Source organism: Apus apus, chromosome 3, assembly GCF_020740795.1.
Source record: "Apus apus isolate bApuApu2 chromosome 3, bApuApu2.pri.cur, whole genome shotgun sequence".
In the NCBI taxonomy this organism is placed as follows: Eukaryota; Metazoa; Chordata; class Aves; order Apodiformes; family Apodidae; genus Apus; species Apus apus.
In genome coordinates, this window is record NC_067284.1 from 113,634,767 (window position 1) to 113,640,766 (window position 6,000).

Consider the following 6,000-nt stretch of genomic DNA (forward strand, 5'->3'; position numbering starts at 1 on the left):
ACCATTGGCAGGGTGTTCTCCACCACCTCCATCTCCCCAGGATTAATTGACAAGAGGCTGGTAGCTTGCCACCCTCCCTGGAGGAGCAATGCTGCTCCCACCTTCCCTCTGGCAGACCCTGCATGGAGTGACCTTCCGGGTGTGCTGGAATCTGATCTATCTATGTAATTTGTCTGAATTTTACCCCATCTTGCTCTGGTATTTGACTGCATGGGATTATTTTCTGCCAAAGGCGTGTGATTTTTTTTTCTGTGCAGGTGAGGAAGTGGAGCACCCACTGTGTGTTGCTGTAGGAGCTCTGATGCAGGCGTGACTCTGGTCTTCTGAGTTGCCTGTAAAGTCCTGGTGTGACGGAGCTGCCAGCTGATGACAGGAGTCTGTCATCGTTCTCATGAGGAGCAGTCCTGCAGTCAGCAGCAGCCTGGCTGAAGTAGCTGGAGGTCTTTTCAGAGGAAAAAAAAATATACTATTTGTCATGAACACTGGTGGCAGAATTGAAATCTCAGAGGTTCAGCACTCTACCTGCCCAGGTGGCTATGTAGCCTTGTCACTAATGTGCTCAAACGACACAGAGATGATGAAATTATCCTCACAGGCAGCAATCTTGGGAAGGAAATACACCTAATTGACATTTTTTGATGAAGGGTCTGATTCAAAAAAGCATCTCTGTTGTGTGCAGCTGGTAAGCCTTTGCCTAAATCTCATTTATTTCAGTCAGATTTACACACAAGAGGAGAAGGGAGGAGACCCTACCTGCCCAGGGAGGTTGTGGAGTCTCCTTCTCTGGAGACCTGCCTGGGTGAAATCCCAGGAATGTGCTCCAGGGGATCCTGCTTTAGCAGGGGAGTTGCACTGGATGATGTCTAGAGGTTCCTTCCAACTCTGACAATTCCATGATTCCATGAAAACCCTTCCCCTGGGCAGGCAGAACCCAGACCTGCTTCTCCACTTCCTGCTTCCTGCAGTGTCCTATGCCAAGGGTGCCCAGCCTTTCACTGGCAAGAACCAAGAAAAAAAAAAGCTTGGCTGTGTTAAAGGATTGTGTTGATATGTTTATTGCAGTCAGTGCCACAACAGATGTCCACCCATTATAGGTGTAACTTCCCAGCTCCATTCAAAGATGCCCCATCCTAATGTGTCTTTCCCTCTCCTGTTCCCCTGCAGGGGAGCCCTGTGCTCCTTGCTTTCCCTTACCCTTTTCCTGCTATCAAGACAGGCTGAGAGTTGGGCCGTTCAGCCTGGAGAAGAGAAGGCTCCAGGGAGACCTTAGAGCACCTTCCAGTGCCTGAAGGGGCTCCAGGAAAGATGGAGAGGGGCTTTTCATCTTTTCATCAAGATAGTGATAGGACAAGGGGTAATGGTTTTAAAATGAAAGAGGGGAGATTTAGGTTAGATAGTAGGAAGAAATTCTTCACTAGAAGGGTGGTGAGGAACTAGAATGGGTTGCCCAGGGAGGCTGTTGATGCCCATCCCTGGAGGTTTTTAAGGCCAGGTTGGATGAGGTTTTGTGCAACCTGGTCTAGTGGTTCCCTGCTCATGGCAGGGGGGTTGGAACTTGATGATCTTTAAGGTCCCTTCCAACCTTAATTGTTCCATGATTCCCTGACTGTCCCTGATACCTGTCACCTCCATCCCTTTCCACAGCATCTCCCCTCTCTCTCCACCTCATACTGCAGTGTCCCCCTGTCCCTCCAGGGGTGCTGGCTGTGGGCAGGCAGCTGCCTCCCATGGAAGCCAACTATCATCAGCTGGTTGGTGGTATTTTGCCTCTATCTCAGGCACCCAGGGCTGCCTCCAGGATCCAGCTGAGTGCAGATCTTGCTGAGTCACATTTTCACCACAAAAAGGCTCATGTGCTTTCTCAGAGTCATGCAGTCATAGGCACGGCTTGGCCAGAGAGGAGGAGACAGCTCTCACCCTGAAGCTCATCCAGGAATCCTGGCAAGAAGTCGCTTTTAGTTTCCTATCTCGGGTTACCACAGCTTGGGTTAGGACGACAAAAGCTTGGAATCCCTGGCAGGCTGATGCTGTACATCTGTCTAAGATGACAGCCAGCGTGGACAACCATGGGCTTCGGCCCATGACCAGTAAGAAGCACTTTGTTCCTTGCTGAGCAGCTGTCATGAACAGTGATCTGTGAGGTTCCTTCCCAGTTTCGCTTGGTGGTTTGCGCGGTCGCTCTCTTCTCTGGTGAGATCTCCACGCTTGCCTGCTTGGCTGTGGAGGTGAGTTGCTGCTCGGCCTCACCAGCTAGTTGTACTCATCACTTTGCTGTCAGAGAGGCACCTGCTGTTTCCCTCAGCCTGATGAGCCACAGCCCCCCACATCCCCACGGCCAGGAGCTGGCCTAGGGACAACTGCACTTGTTTCATCTGTAAAATGGGACCAGCACTTGCTCCCTGGGATGGTTGCGAGTGATTAGCAGTGCATGTTTGCAGGGTGACTTGAGGGGAGCTGGTAACTCACCACCCTCTGTCTACCAGTCTGTTTGGGAAGAGGATCTGTGGAGTCCCTGCCTCATATTACTGGCAGCTTACGTGGCCTTTCTAGAGGCAGAAAGTGGTGGATTAAATTGGTGCTGCACTAGAGGAACTGGGTCTTTGTGTTTCGCAGGACCTGTCAGACTTAACTGTCCTCTCAGTAGCACCTGGCTCTAGTGGCCCACAGCAAGGGGGGGAACAAGGTGTGAAGCCACATGAAGTGTCCTCTTTTGTTCCCTGGAGAGTTCAGTGGCTGTTGGAAACAACTTGGATGCTGATTGTCTCCCGTTATCCAGCTTGATTTTATGCACGATGCTGCTGTCACCTGCAGCCATGACAGTTTTGGTGCAGGGGCAGCACAACAGCTGCCTCAGCTGGCCAAATTTCAAAAAGCAGCATTAGAAGCAATAATTGTCCATGGCTTTGAGGCTCCTTTACCCCCTCTTTGCCCTCCTGGCAGTGCAGCCCTAGTGGCAGCCACGGTGTGGCTGGGACCCTTGGGCAGAGCAGCAGTGCTGCCCCTCAGCTGGTTGGGGTGGCAATTGGTGGTACAGGCTCAGACCACCTGCAAGCCCCCTGCCCACCCACCAGGCAGCTGGATCAGACCCTGTGCAGACCCTGCTCTCCAACCCCTTCCCAAATGCATTCTCACCTCCCTAGGCCACCACAGACAGAACTGCAGGTCTTTGCCTTCCACCGGTGCTTTCCCTCCTGCTGTGGGTGTTTTTTGCCCCTGTTCCCATTAGGTGTCTCCCTTTTCCTCCTTATGAAGCAGCTGGAGCTCTGTGGATTGTGGCCACCATCATCCCTCACGCACTGGGATGAGCTGGGGGGCTCAGGGTGTCCCTTTCCCTCTGTGGGCAGTGACAAAGCCCCAAGTATCCATATGACTTATTTTGCAGCTCCATCAGACCCACCTAGATGGAGCGTCAGGCTGAGCCCAGATTTCCTGGTAGTGTGAAAGAAGGGCTTAGAGAAGGACTGTTGCCTTGTTGCAGCTCCTATCTGCTGTCCCAGTTTGGGACCTAGGATGTTCCCGTGTGTTACAGATGCATGAAGAAAACACAGGTAAAGAGGGACATCTGATAGCAAGGTATGCACAAATGTGCCTGCCCCTGTCCCTGGGTCCTCACATGTGAAATGGTGGCAATGATGTTTCTGAGCCTTTATGCGGGGACAAAAAAGGCCCTTTTAGCATCTGGATGGCTGGGAGGCTTCTGCCTTTTCTTTCTGCAGCTGATTTCAGACCCTACCTCTGCTCTGATCAGTTTGGGTCCCTATGTAGCCCCTGGGAGACCCCATGGAGCTATCAAAAACTATTCAAGTTTTGTGCATCTTGATGCTGGACACAAGTTTCCCCTGATCCAATCTTCTTTGGTGCTCAGAGTACAGCAGGTTGTGAAGGCAGCAGCACTGCAGCACCCTGCATGCTGCACCATTCAGAGGTGATCCAGCCCCTGCCATGGCTTGTTCTTCATCTGCAAAGCACCTTGCACAGGGATTTATATGGCACTGTAAGTTTTGGAGTTTATAGTATAATTCTATTTATTTATTTATTTATTAGTTCAGGGCCAGGGCTCCTGTTGTTGGCAGTGCTGTTAGTTCAGCTGTCACACTAAGCAGACTTTTGTCCCAGATGCAGCTGTATCTATAATCTTTGGGATAGATTGGCTTATTTAAACAGCATGTAGCTTATGGTCTTTGTGGCTTGGGCAACTTACTGGAGGTCACACAGCAGATACTGGGAAAGAGTCCAGATCTCCTGCTTCTGATCCCTGTGGTCGTACTTTTGCAATTGGTTCCTCCACCCCAGATCAACATGAATGTCCCCAGGCAAGAGAGGTAACACAGCTGTAGCCAGGCTAGGGAGATGTGGAATGCAAGGTGGCTGAAAAGCTGGCTGGATTGCTGGGCTTGGAGGGGACTGGTTGATGAGCTGAAGGCTGGCTGGTGGTCAGTGCTGAGTTCCTCAGCTGCTGAGGCTGGGATGGGGAGTGTTCAACACCTCCACCAGTGCCTCAGGTGATGGGATGACAGACACTTCTGTGGATGATGCCAAGCTGAGGGGAGCTCTGAGTGTGCTGAAGGTTTGACTGCTATTCAGAGAGATGTGGCAAACTGAAGAAATGGGCCTAGGAAGCCCAACCAAAAGGAATACAGACTCCTGGGATGGAGTAATCCCCTGCATCAGTACTGGCAATGGAGTGACTGCTAGGAAGCAGCTTTGCAGAAAAGGACCTAGTGGTCCTGGTTGATGCCAAATGGGACAGAAGTCCACTGTGTGCTCCTGTGGCAACGAGGCTGCTGTGCACTAGGCTGTACTAGGCAAAGCACAGCCAGCAGGTTGAGGAAAATTATTATTCCTTTCTGTTTGTCACCTTCTGTGTCCAGTTTTGGCTCCCTGGTACAAGAATGACATGGACAAACTGGGAGCTGGAACACATGATGAGGTAGGAGGAGAGGCTGAGACATCTGGGTTTGCTCAGCCTGAGGAACAGGGGCAGAGGGGATCTCTCACTGTTGCACCCACTGCCTAAAGGGTGGCAGAGAAGATAGAACTGGACTCTTCTCCAGTGTTTATGGCAAAAGGACAGGAGGCAATAATCACAATCAGCAGCAAGGGAAATCCTGACTGAATATAAGGAAAAGAAATCACAATCAGTCATTAACCACAGGCATAATTGCCCCAAGAGACTGGACAATCATCATCCCTGAAGATTTTCAAAACATGACTGAACAAAGCCCTGAGCAACCTGATCTAACTTTGAAGCTCTGAAGCACAAGTTTTGACCAGATGACTTCCAGAGGTCTCTTCCAACCTAATTTATTCCATGACTCTACAATAGCTGGAGACCTTTGGTATAAATCCCATTGTGTTCCTGGGCAAACTGAACTGAACCCTTTTTCAGAATTATTTTCACAGACACACCTTGCATGTATCAAAAAAAGAGGGGGGGAAAAAAAAGTCCAATCCTGAGTGGAAAAATTGAGGCAAAACAAAGTGCAAGAGCTGCACAAAAACTTCAGTGTCTCGAAGCTGCTGGTTGCTGCTCATATTGGCATGAGAGGAAGCAGAAAGTGGATGAAGTGCAAGGACAAACAATTTAAGGCATTCTGCTAGCAGAGTGTCCTGTCATCCTCCTGCTTCCCAACGTGATGGTGATCCAATCTGCTCAGTCTTGGATGAGGCTCCAAGCTCTGAATCACTTTGACTCCTTTCCTCTCGCTACAATGATCACACATAGAAAACAGACATGACTGAGAGAGACTTGGGCCAGTTTATAAAAAGGAAAATCACTTTTCAACACAACCCTCCACGGGAAAGGATTGTTTGGTTTTGTCACTTAACAAACACCCTGATGGCCAGATGAGAAACATACATGTCAAGCTGAGTCTCCTTCCTCAAGTCTAAGGGTTCAGGACACTCTAGTTGGAGTAAAAAGGTGGTGGTAGCCTTGAGGTGGGGTCTGTCTCTTGATGACCTTCCTCCCATGTGGCCCCCAGTCATGTTTCAGTACCA